Source organism: Papio anubis, chromosome 3, assembly GCF_008728515.1.
Source record: "Papio anubis isolate 15944 chromosome 3, Panubis1.0, whole genome shotgun sequence".
Classification (NCBI taxonomy): Eukaryota; Metazoa; Chordata; class Mammalia; order Primates; family Cercopithecidae; genus Papio; species Papio anubis.
In genome coordinates, this window is record NC_044978.1 from 53,453,909 (window position 1) to 53,475,972 (window position 22,064).

Here is a 22,064-nt window from a genome sequence, read left to right on the forward strand (position 1 = left end):
GCTTTAGACTTGTTTACTGCAAGTTCCTTCCAGCTCTGTGCCTATAAGTTCAAAAAGAAGTTATTTACTTCCAACATACAATGGTGGTAGAGGCAGAGAATAAACTTTCCCATTCAAAAGGGAGAAATCAAACAAACAAAAAGGGTAACAGGACACATGCAAAACCTAGCAGGTCAGATATTAAATATAAGTTCCAAAATGATCTCCCTTGACTCCATGTCAGGCATCTTGGGCACACTGGTGTAAGAAGTGGGCTCCCAAGGCCTCAGGCAATTCTGTTTCCCCAACTTTGCTGTGTGTAGGCCATGTGGCTATTCTCAGGGTTTGAGGCAATTGCCTGCAGCTTTTCCAGGCTAAAGTGTGCATGCTGCTGGTGGCTCTAACTTTCTGGGGTCTGGAGGGATGTGGCTCCATTCTCACAACTCTTGTAGGCAGTCTCCCAGTGGGAATTGTTTGTGGCGCCACCAATCCCACATTTCACCTCAATACTGCCTTAGTAAAGCCTCTGCAGAAGTTCTGTCCCTATGGCAGGCTTCTGTCTGCGCACCCAGGTTTTTCCATACATCCTCTGAAATCTAGGTGGAAATGGCCAAGCTTCGACCATTCTTGCATTCTAGGCACCTAAAACTTAATCCCACATGGAAGCTGCCAAGGCTTATGGCTTGTGCCCCCACAAAGCAGTTATCCAAGCAGTACCTAGGACCCTTTGAGCTGAGCCTAGGTCCAGAGCAGCCTGTTCAGTGGTTTGGTGGGGAGCAGCACTCTGAGTTAGCACAGGCAACCTGGGCTTGCCACTTCCCCATATCATTCTATTCTCCTAGGCCTCTGCCCAGTGCTGAGAGGGGCTGCCTTAAACATTTCTGACGTGCCCTCAGGGATTTTTACCCATTACCTTGACTATTAGCACCTGACTTGCTTTTAGTCATAATAATTTATCTAGCAAGTTGTTGCTTCCTAGTCCCCTTGGATTCCTGTCCTGAAAATGCTTTTTCCTTCTTTACCACATGACTAAGTTTCAGATTTCCCTGATTTATACACTCTGTTTTCTTTGTAATTACAAGATCCAACTTTATATTATTCCTTTGCTCCCATGTCTGATCATAGATTGTTAGAAGTAGCCAGGCCACATTTTGTATGCTTTAGCATTTAGAAATTTCTTCCACCAGATAACCTAAATCATCATTCTTAGGTGTGGCCTTTCACAAAGCCTTAGGACATGCAAACAAAGCAGACACGTTCTTTGCGGAGGCAGAACAAGGACGGCTTATTTTTTTCAGTTTCCTATACATTTCTTGTTTCCATTTGACACTTCATCAGCATGGCTTTTACTGTCTATATATCTATCAACATTTTGGTCACAACCACTTAACCAGCCTCAAAAAATTCCAAACTTGCCCTTATCGTCCTATCTTCTTCTGAGCCTTCTGAATTCTTCCAACTTCTGTCCGTTACTTAATTCCAAACGTCTTTATACATTTTTTGGTATCTGTCTGGTATTTTCAGGAAATACATTTTTCTGGATTTGACACTGATGCTAGGGATAGTAATGCCCCATTCATCAGTACCAATTTGTTATTTTAGTCTATCTGTGTTGCTATAAATAAAACACTGAGGCTGGGTAATTTATAAAGAGAATAACTTTGTCTTGTTCCCAGTGCTGCAGACTGTGTGAGAAGCATAGTGTCAGCATCTGATTCTGGTGAGGGCTTCAGAAAGCTTCCCACTCATGGTGGAAGACCAAGGGGAGCAGGGATCACATGGCAAGAGAAGAAGAAAGTGAGACAGAGAGGAAGGAGGTACCAGAGTTTTTTAAATAACCAGCTCTCCCAGGAACTAACAGACTAATAACTCACTCCTTTCAGTGAGGATGGCACTTCCCCCCTCAAAATCTCCCAAAAGTGGAATACAGTCTCTGAAAACATGCATATTAGTTAGTTTCCCCCATTGAAAGGAAGAAAACCAGCAGATCACACACCACCGCACTAGCATAAACGGAAGACAGGACCAAAATACTAAGCGATGTAGACCCGCAAGAGATAGTGTTCCTACAAAATAAGAATAATTCAGAATTTCATTTACAATATAAATTATATTTTATTGCTATAAAAATAAAGTTTATTTCAACCTCTACAAAAGGACAATTCAGAATAAAATCTTAGAGTTTCTTGCCCAGTTTTTTCCCCTACCTCCCTCCCTTACCTTCTCTCCCTTACTTCACTCATTCCACTCCACTTCTGTTATGCTTGCCTCTTTGCTATTCCTGTAGCCATTCTCATAGTGAGCAATGTGTGCTGGTCCTTCTGACGGGAACATTCTTACAGCAGAAATCTCCACATTTGTTATTTGTGTCCTTGGGGTCTTTTTTAAGAAGGCCCTACCATCACTTCCAACTTCCATTTGTAATACAATATATTTCATAACATTAATATCCATGTAATGTACTATATATTTTACTTATTTATCTTGTCTAGAGTCTGTCTCCACTCATTGAAGAATGTGCTCAATGAGAATAATGTGTTTGCCTGTTTTTATTCATGGATCTATTCCAACCTTTATGATAGTATGAGGGCACCCAAGACATGGTATGTCGGTTATATATATATATATATATATATATATATCTGGATGGATGTATGGCTTGACTGCATGAAAAACAGTATACATAACAAAATTAATGAATACCAGAAATATTTTTACAAATTTACTTTGATAAATAATTTTCAATGCAAACAGGAATTGTGAAGGCATTGATGAAAATAGGAATTGTGAATGCATAGCTTTAGTCACTTTGCTTTATTGCTATGAAAAAAGTAGCTAAAACAAACTGACTTGATTTTCCGGTTTACTTAGAGTTATAAGGTTAGTCATGTGTGCATGTGCATATGTGTATGCCCAGTGAAATGTAGTGTCTCAAATAATTAAATATAATTAAGGTCCATGTAATAGGACATTTAAAATAATTTTCTGTTATTAGTGCATAAATGTAAACTTGCAATTTCTTTATTATAATTTTCTTTTTTTGAAGAAGTAGTGACAGGATCATCCTCTGTTGCTCAGGCTCACTTCAGCCTCAAACTCCTGGGCTCAAACAATTCTCCCACTTCAGCCTCCTGAGTAGCTGGGACCACAGGCATGCATCACCACACCTGGCTATTTTTTTTTTTACTTTTGTAGAAACAGGATCTCACCACCTTTCCCAAGCTGGTCTTGAAATCCCATGCTGAAGTGATCCTCCCACCTTGGTTTCCCAAAGTACTAGGATCATAGGCATGAGTCACTGTGCCTGGCCTATTTTCTTATTTAATTAATGTTAAAATTTTTACTGTGAATAACACAAATATGTGTTGATGCCACAATTTATACCTACTTTAAAATGAAGGTTTTTGTACACAACAGTAAGGCATTTTAAAACCAATACAATATGATTTACTCTGTTTAATTATATGTTATGCAGAATTTAACTATTTGATAATCAGCATAATAGATTAAAAACCAGGTCAACCTTGTTTAGCCTTGTCTATTTGGTTGGTGCAAAGGTAATTGCGGTTTTTGCAATTACTTTTAATGTCAAGAACCACAATTACTTTTCACTAACCTATAATAAATTACTATAAAATACACACCTGTCTATCTTATTGTAAACATTTTGCTGAAAATGTGTATGTGCACATGCATGTAAAGTCCAGGATAAACTGACATCTGTACTGTACTGATTCCTTAAGTACATATTTTACCACCTATAAATTCCATAATTTATCTTTGAACTAATTCTCCAAAATATAGTGTTTGATTCTTCAGATGCAATCTGAAGAATTATTTTATCTTTGAACAAATTGCATTATTTATATTTGAACTAGTTCTCCAAAATATAGTATCTGATTCTTCAGAAGCAATCTTGACTCTAATATGGGAAAATATTCTTAAAGAAATAATATGCATTTGTCTACCTACCTACTTACCTATTAAGAATATGAAACAGTTTGATTAATATATATGTTACATTTTTCTTTCCAAAATTGGATACTGGGAATTAAACTATGTTCATAAGTACACCTTAATTTGCATTCACCCATGATTATTTTTAGTGAGGGATAGAGGAAATCCTGTCTAATTTACACAAATAATAGAAGTGGCAAGTGGAACAGATGCGTGATCTTATCCTTTTGCTTGTACAGTATTCCATTAAAATTTTATGGTTTTAAACAATAACTTTACTTCTATCCTCAACCTGTCTTTTCTCATTTTATCATTAAGGAAACAAATACCTAACCAACAACACTGGGAAGAGGAAGTTGTGAACTGAATATGTACTAGGGTGTTTTTCTATATTTCCTACAGAGACATATACAATGAAAACAAAATTAACTGTGAACTATTAAAGTATTGTTCTACAACTATTAAAGTAATGTCCACAGATTTGTTGTTCTTTTGTTCTTAGCAGGAAATCATTAATGTGTTCTCTTAGAAATAAGAGTGCTGGGGCTATAGTAAGACTTCAATAATGTTAAGTTCTTGGAATGAGTTAAGACTTGAATAAGTTAAGTCCAATAAAAAATGAATAGAAATCAACTTTGAAAGAAATAAAAATATTTTAAAAAATAAATGAGAGGAATGCAGTTTTATTCCTATAAACCAATGTAACCTATTAGTATGATAAAAGGAAACAATGTCAAAGATAAATAGTGTGGGATCAAATGGAACTTGAAAGTAAATTGATTCAGGATTGTAGTTTTTTTCCTTTAAGAAGAAAAGTTTGTATGGGGAAAGAAAGATAGGGAGCAACAATTTTCCAATAACATAGGTACTAATTACCTTTGTTCCTAAAAAATATTTTTCCCAAAATATATATAGATACTCACTTATGTATATATGCATGCTCCAACTATGTGTTGAGTGCTAACTTTATGACAGGCACTGGGTTATATGTTGGGAATAATAAAAAAAGTGTAAAACATGCCCCCTGCTTCTGCACAGGAGAGTGGAGAAGCTAAGACAGAGCCACATGAATTAAGTAGAGGAGAACCCTTTACGTGTGGGAAATAACCTTGTGCAGGGCATAGAGAGGCAAAGAGGGCATAGGGCAAGGAGAAATTAATTTAGTTTCCCCAGCGATTAGGTTTCAACGACAAGGTGAAAAGTTGTTCTGAATCTTTTTGTTTGTTTGTTTTGTTTTGTTTTGTTTTTTGTTTTTTGTTTTGAGACGGAGTCTCGCTCTGTCGCCCAGGCTGGAGTACAGTGGCCGGATCTCAGCTCACTGCAAGCTCCGCCTCCTGGGTTTACGCCATTCTCCTGCCTCAGCCTCCCGAGTAGCTGGGACTACAGGCGCCCGCCACCTCACCCGGCTAGTTTTTTTTTTTTTTTTTTTGTATTTTTTAGTAGAGACGGGGTTTCACCGGGTTAGCCAGAATGATCTCGATCTCCTGACCTCGTGATCCGCCCATCTCGGCCTCCCAAAGTGCTGGGATTACAGGCTTGAGCCACCGCGCCCGGCCCTGAATCTTAAAAGATTATCCAATGACCAAGAAGTCGAGGATTTAGGTTGCAACATGAAAAGTGTAGTTTTTTTTGTTTTGTTTTGTTTTTTGTTTTTTTTGTTTGTTTGTTTTTTGACAGAGTTTTGCTGTGTCGTTCAGGCTGGAGTGCAGTGGCAAGATCTCAGCTCACTGCAACCTCTGCCTCCCGAGTTCAAGCTATTCTCCTGCCTCAGCCTCCTGAGTAGCTGCGATTACAGGCTCCTGCCACTACGTCAGCTAATTTTTGTACTTTTAGTAGAGATGGGGTTTTGCCATGTTGGCCAGGCAGGTCTCCGACTTGTGATCTCAGGAGATATCAGTGTATGTTATGATGCATATTTATATCAGTGTATATTCTGATAGCTATAGCATAAGGTATTGAAAAGAACTCAGATTTATATGGAGGAGATGTCAAACATTAAGAGTTTAGGATTTCAAGCAGAGTATCAAAACTTTCTGTAAAGTTCCAGATATTTAAGCTTTGTAGGCCACATGGTCCCTATCATAGCTACTCAACTCTGCCATTATAGACCAAAGCAACTACATACAATTACAAATGAATGGGCATGGCTGGTTCCAGGAAAACTTTGCAAAAACTGCTGGAAGCCAGAGTTGGCCCACGCATCATAGTTTACTAGTTCCTGATTTAGAACGTGAAGAAGCTATCAATTTTTTTTAAATTACATTTTGGAGTATACATCAGATTTTTAAGCGTATTGCTGGGGTTTAGGATTCTAGTGAAGTAATCACCAAAATAGTGGGTATAGTACTCAGTAGGAAGCTTTTCAACTCTTACTCTTCTCCCGCCATTCTTCTCTTTAGAGTCCCCTGGTGTCTATAATTTCTATCCTCATGCACATGTGTACCCATTGTTTAGATCCCATTTATAAGTAATAACATGCAGTATATAATAATCTGTTTCTGTATTAATTAACTTAGGACAATAATCTCGAGGTCAATCCATGTTGGCACAGAGGACCTGATTTCATTATTTTTCATGGCTGTGTAGTATTCAGTTGTGTATAAATAACACGTTTTATTAATCCAATGCACAATTGATGGATGCTTAGGTTGATTCCATGACTTCACTATTGTGAATAGTGCTGTGGTAAACATATGAGTGCAGGTGTCTTTTTGATATAATGATTTCCTCTGGGCAGAAACCCAGTAGTGGGATTGCTGGGTCAAATGGTAAATCAAATTTTAGTTCTTTGACAAAGATCCATAATATTTTCCATGGGCAAAAGATATGAATAGACATTTCTCAAAAGAAGACATACAAGCAGCCAGTGAACATATGAAAAAAGTGCTCAACAGCACTGATTATCAGAGAAATGCAAATTAAAACCACAATTAAATACCATTGCATATCAGTCAGAACAATTACTATTAAAAAATCAAGAAACGGTAGATGTTGGAAAGGCAGTGGAGAAAAGGAAATGCTTAAACACTGTTGTTAGGCGTGTAAATTAGCTCAACGCTCATGAAAAAATTTCAAGCATGGATGTGGTATAATCATGCCTATGTTGGAAGAAAATTACTCTGAAACAGGTATAAAAAGTTTCTGAGTGATGTGGGAATGCAGGTGTGCAGAATACTTAGAAGACAATAGCTCAGGACTAAATATCTGTCTGAATAATATAGGAGTACTGGATATAGGCAGACTAGATATGTGAAGTATAAAGGAGATAAGATCTATAGAATTTAGTGATGGATGGAGATTGAAGTTAGGAGAATAAATAAGATAGGAAGACGCTAGTTTTATGACTCAAATGACTTGGAGGATAGCACTCTTCAAAGGGAAAGGGTTAGAGAAGAAAGAATATTTTGTGGACATGATTTGCATTCATACTGGGAGAAGTATCACAATAAAAATAATGATTATATTTAATTTTTATCTTTACATTTGATGGATCTTTCTGATGGTCATTTGTGACTTGAAGAGAGATTCTTGGCTAGAAATTACTCCTTAAGTACAGCTGCATGCCCCTTTATCTGCAGGGAATGTGTTCTAAGATCCTGTTGGATGTCTGAAACCACAGAAAGTACCAAACTTTATAATTACCAAGTTTCTCCTATACATACAAACCTATGATAAGTTTAATATACAAATTAGGCACAATAAGAGATTAACAACAATTACTACTAATAAAGTAGAGCACTCATAACAATATGCTGTCACAAAAGTTACGCGAATCTGGTCTCTCTCTCAAAATATCTTATTGTACTGTAATCACTTATTTTCTGACCTTGGTTGACCACATGTACTTGAAACCATGGTGGTAAAACTATGCATAATGGGGGACTACTGCAGTGATGAGCTTGTAGGTGGTATTTGGTGATATTTAAAGTAATTTTCAAATGAGCTGAAAAATTTAAGAGTGGAAAAGAGTGGAAAGAGAAGAAGTCCAAGGACAGAGTCGTGGACAAAACTACTCTTAGGGATTGCAAGGGAGGCACAGCAAAGCAGACATAAGAAGAAAATTTACAGTCAAGATGTATTTATGTAATATAGAATAAATCATTAGTATACAGAATAACTATCATATAAATAGAATGCTATTAAGTTATGGCTAGTAACTATTTATGAAACATAACATCAAGGCACTCTAAGAAATGAATCCTAAAATCCAGAAATAAAAAATGACTTTGTTTGTAGCAATTTTTTAAACAATCGATTTAGATATTTTGTTTTTTTGTTCAATCTAATACTTTTTAGGTACTAAATTACTTTTAGACTATTGGTTTGAATGCACTGAAAATATGCATGCTCATTATAAAGAAGTTTTAAGTCATGCATAATAAAAGATGACCAAAGCATCAAAATTAGAAATCATATTATTAAATAACCGTACGTAATTTTAACGTGAGCATTGATTCAATTATCTTGCTGACTTTCTGGGAAAGCAAAGAAATAGAATAAAGTACAGCAGAAAATGAATGAAGATGGAAGACAAAAAGAAATGTAGCTACAAACCATCTCACCTGCACTCCCACAAAAATAGGAGAACATGCCCATTCAGCTTAACTCCCTTAGTATAATTCTATTCCTTCAACTAAGTAAACTTAACATATTCCAGGAACCACCAATGACTATAACATTTTCATACAATTTTTTGTTTATTTTTGTGTTCTTTTTCAAATCACTATTAATTGTATTCTTTCACATATTTTGTATGACTAAACTTTGAAATATGTACTTCTTTATGAAAAAACGATTGACCATTTCAATTACACCATGTAATGTTCTTGTTTCAAATGCAACTATATCCTTCTTCAGTCACCTATAGAGAATTGTAGAGTACCAATCTCTGTCAGACAGCATATTTTCTCATTACGCAATTATCAATTCTATCTAAATCTCACTTGAGAGATAATTAGAAATATATTTCGAAGTCATCTATGTTTATTACTTACAGCATTTTGACTAACAGCCAAATACAAAATATATTAGCTTTAATCAAAGAATGACAATAATGTTTTAGCACATGACACATCTGAATATTGTTTATCCATCTGTTAACTTTTTATGAATAATCTCTATTATAGTGGCATTTCTTAAGTAATCTCCATTATTAAAGTTTTGCTTTTAGATTCAGCACCTTCTTAGTTGTTGCTTTTGAAATTTAATAAAATGATCTTAAAATCAAAGGGGATAACAGCTGTGCCAGAATACTGAACAACTGGCAAGAATGTTTAAAAACTTACTGTGTATGAATTGAGAGAATAAATCATAAAACCTCTGAAAACAAGTTGACCTGGAAACTGCATAGGAAAAGGTATGCAGATCTGAACAAAATAAAACTACACAAAAAATATGAATAGAACTTAAAATATGTGAAAAGATTGCATTATGAAGTTAGCATTATTTCAGTGAGAAGTAGATTAGTTATTTAATCAATAGTGAAATTCTCAACACAAACTTTAGTGACATATCAGGCATGTCACAATATACAATCAGAATTTTCCAAATTAGAAATACCTATATATGGTGGATTAAGGAGTATTCAGATACATTAACTATTACAGTCATTTGGAAACTAACAGCTTGCTAAAATCAAGGTTAAGTAGCACAGACTCTGATCCCACAATTAAACAACAGATAATCACTTTCAAAAATGCAAAGTACCTATGTATTAACAAATATATATTTATTCATTTGAACACACACACAAACACACACAATTACCCAAAGAAGATACATTGTGAGATGAAGAAGCAAATAAATGCCCATCATTAAAGACAGTTTTTTGTTGTTTTTGTTGTTGTTGTTGTTGTTGTTTTTTAAATGTCAAAACCAACAGTAGTAGATATATACCAGTTGATTTGGAGAGATTTCTGCGATTAAGTTAGTTATGAGTAAGATGGCCCAATTTTTTGACAGTCATAAATGATCTTAATTCTTCCTGTATTTTCATATGTATAAATTAAGGGCAAATACAAGAAGGTATCTTAGTGAACTAACATGGATTAATGATTGGTAGCACTTCTAATGAGAAGTAAGAGAAGAGGCTACTTATACAAATTTTAAAAAGGAAAGCAAAAGGAAAAGAACTACTAAAAGAATAGCACACATGATAGTGTCAGATTTATATATTTATCCATAGATTTAAAGATTATGTTTTTAAATGTTTGTATAAAGAAATTTTAAAGGACCATAAAAATTAAAGTTCATTCTTGAATAACTGGAATAATTCTCTGATATTGAGCTGTGTGATTGATCTGTCAGATTTCTTTTTTTTAACTATAGATTTTTACTCTAGGAAAATCTATCAAATGGAATATTAGTTTCAGTAATTCAATTCACTTCATAGTGAATATGTTTCTTTCTTTATTTTATGTAGTTTTCTTTTTATATATGCTTAATATTAATATGTATATATCAGTGAATAGAACATATATACATACTTTCCATAATTCCTTCTAAAAATATATCTTTCAGCATATGTCTCCCTCATTTCAAGTATATCAAATTTAGCAAGGGCTGAATAAAGTTACAATATTGAATGAGATTAAATGAAACATATCAAAGATTAAGAATAATGGCAATGTCTCTTACTGTTTTTCAAGAGACACTAATAAGATATTACTTTTGACTCTGCCAAAGATTAAGGGGACAAATCTATAATTTCTAAGAACCATAAAGCATACTAAATAATGCTATCATTAAAGACAATGTCTTTGTCTAATTTGATTGGAAATATATATTTATATATTTGATTATATATGCATACATATATGCTTCTATGATGAGTTCACTACACCTGAAAATTAGATTTCTTGGTAGACTGTGCAAAGCAATTTTAGAGGAGGACAAGCTTGCTGCATCAAACCTCAACTTTCTCTCTAGAAACAATCGTAACAACCAGAAAGTGACATTGAAGGACAAAATTTGCAGTTTGAGAATGCTAGTATATGAACAAATCCTGTAACAAATTTCCAGTTTTGACAATGGTATCTCTCTAAATTTAGTATAATTTTACAATCCTTTTATTTTCTTTTAAAATGTTTTATTAATTTTTGAATATGCCCAAATCATTTTTGTTAATTTTAAATACAAATAATAAAACACACAACTGTATATCTTCATTGAAACGTGGATAATACAAATTCCTAATTTTTAATATTAGATCCCCTGTATGCCTCCTTTCCAATTATTTTTCCCTTTCTCTGTTCAGGAGAGAAATGTTACCCCAATTCTATGTTAACCACTCCCTTTCATTTTTATGTACTTTTGGAATATATACATGCATTATTTTTATTATACTTGGCTTTGCATTTGGAATTGTATATAAATTAAATAATAATGTATGTATTCTACAACTTTATTTCTTTGGCTCAAAATTTTATTTTGCTTTATGTTATTATTTTTCTTTCCATTGTAATAACTTTGATTTGTTTGACATTATTTTGCTTTCTTTTTCTACTTTCTTCCTCTAATTTAGAAATTAAATACACTATTTTTGTTTTGTTGAAAATGTTTACCATCAGCATTTCAACATGTATAATTTAAAATATTTAAATTTATTAAATAGCCCTAATATTATGTTGAGAAAAGAAATAAAATCAATAATTTAAGTCACATTTGCACATCAAACTTTGCTATTGTTGTTTAGATATTAGATCTCTATGGCTTCATTTAATCCTACAAAATACTATTACTGTTATTTTCTTCTTATTATTTATTATTATCATAGTTTTGCCTGTTTAGTTATTTATCTCTTAACTTTTGTACATGTTTACTAGGCAATCTCTCTGGAATCTTTTCTTCTGTGTGAGACATATCCATATATTGCTTCTAGAGATTCTGTTGGTTACAAATTCATCAAAAATTATTCATATACCATGTTATGCTTCCCACTGTAGCTATAGAAAATTTAACTGTTGATCTAAAGTTATTTCTTTGGAATAAATATAGTTTTTTTCCCCTGGCTGTGGTTAAAATCTTCTTTTGTTCTTTGCTGTTTTGCTGTTTCACTCTGGTGTATTTAGGTTTAGTATTTCTTATTTATAATGTTTGAGAGTCATTGAGATTCTCGAATTTGAAAATGTGAGTCTTTCACCAAGTTTTGTCAATGATTATCATTTTAAATGTGGACTCTGCACCATTTTCTCTCTACTTTCCTCCTAGTAGTCTTGCCAGCCAAGTGGTAACTAGATTCTTCCATACATTCTTAATCTTTCTTTTAGAATTACCACTATAATATATTTTTATTTATCTTCCAAGTCAGTCTTTCTCCTAGCCGCATCTAATTAACTAGGCAATTGCCACTGTATTCATCACACGAAACTACTATTTTCCCTCCTTTAACTTCTTTGGTTGTTATTCCAATGTGCTTGACAATTTTATGTCTCTTTTTTCTTTTAAACTCATTTTCTACTTATTATTTTATTTCATCAGTTATATTGCACACACTTGTTTGTTGTATTCTTACTGTTAATTTTTATATTCATTTGGATATGACTATACTCTTTTGTATACTTTTGGTCTTGCTCATTGTGCCTTTGTTTCTTGCATATCTAATCTTTGTTAGCTCATGCCCCTTAGAATCTTCATTTGTAATAATGTTTGAGGTCTTGTTTGAAGACTGTGTTCTACCCACAATAATTTACATTTTGTTTTCTCATTTTCTTGGTGACATTATATGCTTACAATGGCATTTATACACTCATTAGAGTTTTTCAGAAATATATAAGAACTGTAAATTCAGGTGGCATGCTCAGTTGAGGTTTTTGATTTTGAATTCTTAACGAAGGTATTTTCTTCTGGTACACAATGCAAAGTTTGAGAGAAGAACGTTTCTTGCTGCCCTCTTTTGTGGGTGGATGATTCTTTAGTTTGCAGTCATACTAAGAGGATATTTTTTACAGGTGTCAGCTTTGTTTTTTGAGTCTTCTATCAGATTTCCCACAAAATCAGTTTCTACACTTTGTCTTCTGCTATATGGTAGCAAAAATTGAAGGTTAAATTCAATAGAATTTGACAGATGACTCTTTTAGAATCTTCGCCTCTTTTTACTTTCTGTTTGGTCTCTGAGAATTTTTAAGTTATTTTTCATACCATTGATAGATTCAAAGTTATGTTTTTATGTTATGCTTTTTTAATAGTTTCTTGGTATTTTTATTTGTTTTGCAGTGGTGCCATTAGGGTATATCATTCTTTAACAAGAGACTGTTTCAATATGTTCTTTCCATTTCCACTATATTTATGTTTTAATTATCTCATATTTGTATTTTTGTAGAATTCTCCTAAGCAATTAAATAATCCCAAAGTTCCACTTTCCAAATTGCTTTTCTCCTAATTTGTACATCTAATGAGTTCCTGTAAACTTCAAGCTAATATTGATATTATTCAACTCTATTACATAAAATATTTACTTACTGTTATAGGTAAAAATTTACCCCCTCAACACTTAAAGTCCTAACCACCAGAATATCTGAATATGAGCTTATTTGAAGATACAGTCATTGCAAATATAATTAGTTAAGATGAAGCAATACTTGCATAGAGTAAGCCCTTAATGACTGCTGTTGTTATAAAAAGAGGAGAAGAGACAGAGACACAGAGAAAAGATTTCTGCATGTGGACGGTGGCAGAGCTCACACTTAGCATTTATAATCCAAAGACGGTCAAGGGTAACTGGTAACTCTCAGAAGCAGAAAAAGAAGCTTGGGACAGACTCTTCTTCAGAGCTCTGTAGATGGGACTAATTTTGCTGGTATGTGATTTCGAAGTTCTAGTCTCCAGAACTGTGAGAGACCAAATTTCTGTTGTTTTAAACCATCCAAGTTGTGGTAAACTGTTACTGAAGCTATAGAAGACTAATACATTTGCCAAATCTAATGTATCTTCTTACAGATATTTTTCATGAAAAACCATCTAACCAATACTCTCATATGAAAGATCTACCATAATTACACTATTTTCTACTTTTTAATATCATGTTTCAATTCTTACCAATTCTGTTCTTTTCTCAGCCAATCCATTCTGCCATATTATCTTCTTTATCTACTAAATATCATATCAACAGCTCTTTTTCCTACACTATGTTACATGTATTCACATATTATTGTTATTATTTTCTCAGAATCTTTATGTTTATATGTCTAGTTTAATATATTTTATATTTGTACCTGACAAAATGTAGTACTGTGCTGTACTCATTCAATGCATTTAATTTAACTTCAGCACGATTCTGTACAATGACTCTATGACTTGTAGATATATCAGGCCTCAAATAAAATACATTAAACCTTTTTCCAAATAAAGGGATGTTCCCCTATTACTAATGCAAATAAGAATATTCCAAGTTTAATGTTACAAACTGTTGACTCCATGTTTCACAAAGAAAAATTGACTTATAAACTTAAACACTACTGATTTTTAACAGGCAATTAGGAACAGCAGTTATCATTTTTTCTTTTGACAGCTGTTATTTGTGCTTCTGGCACTATCATTTGTCTTGAACATTTTGTCTCTGATTTTGACCATTTTGGGGTATTAAGCATTAAAATATTTGTTTAATAATATGTAAACTCTGCAAAGAGAAGTTTAGTGCATTTGTGTAACTACAGCTGCGGATATTTAATTCCAAATGAGAAAAAAGATAATTCTGTCATGAGCTGTCTTTTACTAGTATGAAGCAATAACTAGCTGAATATTTTATATTTAACCAAAATCTACCTAATTTTTGACATTTGTATTTATGTGTGGTAGTATTATATATTTTTAAAATGTTGTTTTGCAGTCTGTTCTTAGAAATCTTTCAATTCAAGTATTACTATTATTTGATTTTTTTAAGTTTTAAAACACATGTAAAAATAAATGAGGTCCAAATAAGTTATTTATTCGTGATCACAGAGACAGACAGTGAGAAAAGAAATAGTTAGTGTTCTTTATTACTAACAGTATTCCTACTCTTGGTTATTTCTTTTCTTGGACACAAAGATATTTCGGGCATCTATACATGTGTGTACAAATCTGCAGTATGTTTAACACTGTTCTGCTAGCTAAATAGCTGTCTGATTATTTATTATTCCCGAGTTTTGCTGTGTTGTACTTTGAGGTTTTCTAAATTCATAATTTTGCTTTCTTTCTCAAGATCCTGTATCTAACTAACCTCTGAAAATCCCAAGTCAAGAAAGTTTTGGTAAAACATTTATGAGGTTTACAAGATCTTTTGTTTAGTTGTGATCTTAGGCTTAGAGCAAGAAGGGATGCAATCTCTTCACAGCCTCTGCTATTTCATTCTGGATTTACCAAGCTTAGTGATTATATACTCTGAATAGATACCTGGCCAAAATCCTAGGCAATTTAAGGTTTTTATGCCTCTGACATTCCAATTCATCCTCCAAGTCTCATTTGTTCGTAAATAAAATAATCTATTTTCAGATCACGGGTCCTTAAATAACTGAAACAGTTAAAACATAAAGAACAAAGAGGATAAAGTCTAGTATTCTAAAAAGATCCTCCAAAGACCATTTAGTTAATTGAATAGTCAATGAATGTTAACAAACCAAGGTTTATTGAATTATATTTACATTGTGTTGTAACTTTATAAAATTTATTGTCTTACAGGATTTAATAGGTATAAAGATATTATGTCAAACCAAGCCACTAAGGCACATACTGTGATATAAACTGAGCTATTGGATTGATCATTTTGCCTTACCAAATATTTCATATTACCCCTTTCCCAGTCCCAGTGGACACATGGGCGCACGTGCGCGCACACGCACACGTGCGCACACACACACACACACACACGATGTATTCCATAAATGCTTTGAGTGTCACAGCATGCACAACAAATGAAAAACTCTGTTTCTTGAATTCTGGGAAGAATTTAAAATCTATTAAACCCTGTTCATCCTTGAAGATGCTGTCTCCTCCAGATCCTTCAAGATTGGAAAAAGAAGGTGATGAGCATTTTTAAACTCAGTTCACTGAGCACTGAACAATTGCTTAAGGGAAGATGAGTTTGGCCTAAAAGACAATAACAAAACCATGATCAATTTGTTTTCTGGTTCAGTGTTCTTTGTGCTGTTACTATGGTGTGATATAAGTCATTTTACAATGCTAGGAGGTGTTAAAATTAGCATCAATATTAAGACATTTTCTATCTCTACCCAAGATGCTAGGGAAAAAAAAAGTAGAGTTTACCTTATGCCTATGTCCTTTGTATTAGAAAATTAAAATTATTATCTATGTATATGTGATGCAAAATCACTCACGTGTATAGTGCAACTGAAAACATCTGATGTGTGAGATTTAGTCATTGCCTGCCATCCTGTATGTATGCTTAATCTATCTAGTGGTTAGCCATTATTTTCAGACCCTGAAGCTCTATCCAAGACTCTGTCTTCTACCAAAAGTGTAATGTAACTTGAAAGTTGAATGAATAGGATATTTTGGATTATAACATGGATATTTTATCTGTTGCTGCTACAAGATGGTCAACATCACTGTTTTAATGATTTTTATGAGAAAAACATTCTTTAGATTTTATGTTTCTCTTTATTTGTATATTTGACAATATTATTTAAAGAAATTTCATATGAAATCAAATGAAATGTTATTATGCACCATTTAATATTAACAAAATGGCTTCATACAGCTTCATAATAAACTCATGTTAAATAATTTTGTATTAAACCTTAGATTATGGTGAAGTCTGCTGAGGCTTCAAGGACACAGGTCATAGTAGAAAGAGAAAACCTGGTATAAGAGAGCCAGAAATAAAGAAATCAATAGTTGTTACCCATTGGAAGTTCACATTATAATATTTAATGAGTGTAACAAACTTAGGTTTCAGCTATGCTCAAAGTCCCTAAGCTAATAGACACTTGTTCTAGTGAGGGAGGCATAGTCACAACGTTTCCAAAGTGGACAGAATACATCATGGGACACTTGTATTTAATTGGATTGGGTTGTGATAAAAAAAAAAAAAAAAAAATTGGAAATGAGTATTACAGAGTGTATCCCCTAAAAACAGAGGGCTTTAATGGTTTTGAGTGTTAGGTTGAAACTTAGGAGAAAGAACTAGAATAAAAGTCATACATCGGTATATAAATTGGGTAAGAAAAACAAGAGAGCAGGAGAAAGGTCATAGTTTGCTGACTTAATAGATACCCAGGACTCTGAACAGAGATCTGGGTAAATACTAGATGCAGTACAGAAAAATAATACCAAACACAGCAATCTGTGAGTCTGAGCCTATCTGCAATATTTTTCCTTTAAAAATATATTTTTAAGAATTGTTTTGGGGATCTGATACCCTACATTAAAAATATCTTTTGCTGAGATCTAAGAAGCAGCAGGAACTGTTTGTTATTTAAAACAAATGTCACTGAATTGATGGAGTTTGCTTCATTTGTTTAGCATAACAAAACAAATCCTGGTAAAATCCTAGCTTTAGAATTCCAATAGCTTAGTTTATGGTGCACCCCTCTGCTTTGCTACATTCCAACAAAATATGGTGTCTCTGATTACTTGACCTTATGCATTTTGTAATTCTAATTAATCAGGCAATTCTAATTAATAAGATTATTTTATCTTACTGATAGTACTCTTAAAATAACTATAAAAGCAATGGCTATTTTTGGTAGCTGCAAGTACCAAAAAGAGATTACATTGATGAAAAATAAGTAATTATTTCACTTTATACAAAGCACACATTTTTGTGTATTTTATTTTTATTGTTTTAGTTAATTAATAATTAATTTTAATTGACAATAATTGCTTATATGAATGGGAAAATAAGAGATATTAATCAAAGGTATATTGCTTCATTAGACTGAAGGAATAAGTCTTTGTGATCTATTGCACTGGATGGTGGCCAAAACGCAAATTTAAACTCTGCTAGACCAGTGAGTTCTGTAGCACTTCGTGAAAGGCAGTCTTGGTTGGTGTATAAGACAGGCTGGAAGGGGTGAATGGGCTATTCTTTCTCCCCTAATATTGAAAGCATGAATAAGCATTCATGTAAATATAGAGTTCTGTAATCAAATGTTTTAAAACTACAATTTTAAGTCAAGAATACAGGAAATTATATTTTGATATCTTAGTGCAATCTTGTTATTTTTTTCATATGCAGTCAATATATCTGCAATTTATGAGATACTTTCAGCCGTGATATGCAATAAAAATATTTGTTTTGTATTGTCTTTGAGAAGAAGAAAATAGAATTCTCATTCATAGCCAATTAGAATTAAAGAACATGTGACTATCAATCACCAAAGATTTGCCTTTTTAAATTTTTATTTCTTTTAAATTTTATTTATTTATTTATTTATTTATTTATTTATTTATTTATTTATTTTTTTGAGACGGAGGCTCGCTCTGTCACCCAGGCTGGAGTGCAGTGGCCGGATCTCAGCTCACTGCAAGCTCCGCCTCCCGGGTTCACGCCATTCTCCTGCCTCAGCCTCCCGAGTAGGTGGGACTACAGGCGCCTGCCACCTCGCCCGGCTAGTTTTTTGTATTTCTTAGTAGAGACGGGGTGACACGGGGTTTCACCGTGTTAGCCAGGATGGTCTCGATGTCCTGACCTCGTGATCCACCCGTCTTGGCCTCCCAAAGTGCTGGGATTACAGGCTTGAGCCACCGCGCCCGGCTAATTTTTATTTTTTAAAGGAGGGAAGAGAACTTTAGACAGAGGTTAGGATCATGTCCCACAATCCCTTTGGTAGTTACAATTTCCCTTTCTATTTGTATTAACGTACTGAACTCTTGCAACTACCTATGAGGAAATTATGATTGTTATACTCATTTTAGAGATGAGGAGGCTTGAGACATAGAGCTTAACTTGCTCAAGGTCATACAGCTAATAATTATTGGAACTAAGACTCTAGGCAAGGGGGCTACAAGTTATCTGATTTTTATCTCAATGCTATGTGTAATCTAAAATTAGAAATCAGAAAATTTAATCAACAGTAGTTACTGTTTCGAAGTTTGAAGGACATAGCAACAATCATAAAAAGTAATGCCTCAAATACATTGTCTCTTTTATAAAGAAATAAACTTCTGCATTGAATAAACTGTGGGCATTAAAAGGACATTGATAACCTACAGATAAGAGAATAGCCATATATATAAAAATATATTATATGATATATATAATATGTGTGATACATATATTATATACCATATAATAGTATATGCATATATTATATATACTATATATAATTTTTAACACATAGGTAGGTAATTTTACCTATATATGTACATATATAGACATTAATTTCACACACACACAACACATATAGATGAAGATATCATTCAATCTTTAAAGTGTAACTAATATATCTTTTAAAGCTGAAGTCCTGAAGCATAACCGTTCCTGAAGGGTTTCATTAAAATCTAAAATTTTAGCCCATAGTCAATTCAATTTAATTATGATAGTAAATTTACATCACTGCAGGCTTAACTTTTGGACAGTAACTGAATTATAAATTTAAAGCAAACAACTATTCTCTTCAAAAATAGTACGAATGTCTATCATGTTTGGGCTTGATAAGTCCAGCTCAATGTAAATCTCCCCTCCTCCTTTCTGGGAAATGAATGAAAAGATGCTGAACTTCATTAGTAATTACTGAATGCTTATGCATATATACATATGTAAACAGACTGCAAGGTGTCCAGGAAGATGTTAAGGAAATCAGATCATCTAAATAGCATAATAGCCTACAGGGTCTCAGAGGAAAGCATATTATTTAATAATAAAAGTGTAGGTTCATTATGATGCTTCCATTTGCCTACTGAAAACAATATCAGCAGATATGCAACATGACACCTCTTTCCCCCACCGTCACCAAGTTTTGAATAGTTACTAAAGTTGCTAGTAGTTACTAATAACCAATAGGAGTTAATAGTAAAATTAGATAATGTATTTCAAAAAAGAAATTTGCCTATGAGAAAAATGGCCTAAAAATTAACATTTTATCATATGGCATTATTTAGCAGAATGTATTGAAAACTTAGTCACTCTATAGATACATAATCTATGTGGAATATAAAATCAAACAAATAAAAAATAAGAGGCTTAATTATTTATATTTAAAATAAGAGAAGAGACTCCCCCTTTCCTATAACATTTATTTTATAATACTTACAGTTTTAAGTTATTCTTCTATCTTTTTGAAATATATGGAAATATTTTTAAAAGTTAAATAAGCTTCTTGTCAGGTTTAAAACCCAAGAATATCTTTCTCCAAGTCTTGGGAATCTTCTCTTAGAAATGTAATCATGAAGAAAGGGGTAGTGCCCTTATTTCCCAGTTTTTTTGTGAAGGAAGGAGCCTAACTCAGTGGCTGCTTCACTCCAAGTTGTATAATTCTCTCATGAGAAGGATGTGAAAAGTTGATTTATTTATTAATTTTGGATTAGCCAATTCATAAACACAGATGGCTACTTTAATGACCTGTTGATTATAGAATGACCTTTGTGTGTTAAATGGTGCTGTCGGGGCCTCTTATTTGAGCACTAGTTATTGTTTATCTTGAGAACTCATATGAAATGGATTAGATCTGCTTCACTATACAAAATAATAATATTTATTCCTGTCTTTGCATTCCCTTAGCAGATTATCTGTGATGAACATCACATTCTGTTTTGATACCTATTCAGTTATAAAAGTTGTTTTCTTTTACTTCTACATTTGCAGAGAGGTTTTCTAGGTTTGGAGTAACTTTTATTTTTAATTATATTTACTCAACAGCATTTATGCCATAAAAAGGGAAAATTCAAACGTTTCTCATTTGATGTAGACAAACGTTTCTCATTTGATGTAGACATCTTAAGTGTTATATAGTGAATGTAATTTAAAACTGTATCTTATTTGTGTTTAATTCTTAGATCTTGCTCTTAGTAAAAATGTTTTGCTGAAAAATACAAACGTTTTATATTACTTAAAATTGGGGCCTCCAACACTTCATAATAATTATTTTATGGAATTTAATAAATATTGCTAAAGGAGTTCATAAATTTCCTTTAAAAAGTCAGTTTTGATTTATAAAGGAAAATAACAATAGTTTCTTTTTTCTCCCTCAACTTGATTAGTGATATAACTTGTACTGTTTGATAGTTTAATTGTGATGTTAAAATGCTGGTATTCTATCCTGGGTCAAGACAGAAAGCAGTGAAGCATAGAAAGGGAGAGAAGTTTCCACAAGGCAGCTATGCTCTATTGCTCATTGCATTTGACATGCTTCATGATGAGTGAGGGATACACAAAGTACTATTAAGGGAGAAGACCATCCCTCATATTGTCTTATGCCCAATTTCTGCCTCCAGAGAAAGAAGAAGTAAAAACTAAAAGGCAGAAATGAAATCCACAGGCAGACAGCCCGGTGCTACACCCTGGGCCTGGTAGTTAAAGATCAACCCCTGACCTAATTGGTTCTGTTATCTATAGATTACAGACATTGTATGGAAATGCACTGTGAAAATCCCTATCTTGTTTCTATCTAATTACTCGTGCACGCAGCCCCCAGTCATGTACCCTCTGCTTGCCCAATCAATCACGACCCTATCACATGCACCCCCTTAGAGTTGTGAGCCCTTAAAAGGGACAGGAATTGCTCACTCGGAGGGCTCAGCTCTTGAGACAGGAGTCTTGCCGATGCCCCCGGCCGAATAAACCGCTTCCTTTAACTTGGTGTCTGAGGAATTTTGTCTGCAGCTCATCCTGCTACAATATATGTAACTTTACTGCAGCCAGACACAATTATATCAGTGAATATTTGAAATTACAGCTATTTACAAATAATTCACAAATTCACAATTACATGCACACAGATCTTTATGAAAACTGGAAAATTAATATGTATTAATATTTTTCCTAGCAATATTTGTCAAGATGAAATTATTCAATCTAATATTACTATTCCAATGTCTTTTTTCCTTCTCAAGCCCATAATCTACTTTTCCTATTTTATATAATGAAAAAAGAAAATAAAGCAATTTGCTACTGAGTACTGTTTTTGCACATTAGACCAGAGTATTTTCTCTTTTGACATATTACTTAAAGATTTGTCTTAATATTAAAATGA

General features: G+C 33.3%; 1 long non-coding RNA gene across 4 annotated transcripts in view; it reads right to left on the reverse strand.

Annotated features, from left to right (window-relative positions):
- Positions 1-5,719: 5,719 nt before the first annotated feature.
- LOC103884638 overlaps positions 5,720-22,064 on the reverse strand; it is a 35,580-nt gene continuing 19,235 nt past the window's right edge. For 2 of the 4 annotated variants that reach the window (XR_001902651.3, XR_001902653.3), the window contains one exon: positions 5,720-7,543. This is a non-coding gene — a long non-coding RNA (uncharacterized LOC103884638). Of the gene's footprint in view, positions 7,544-11,404; positions 16,732-22,064 lie in introns of those variants that run through there. The other 2 variants (XR_002522218.2, XR_002522219.2) reach the window with 1 other exon arrangement.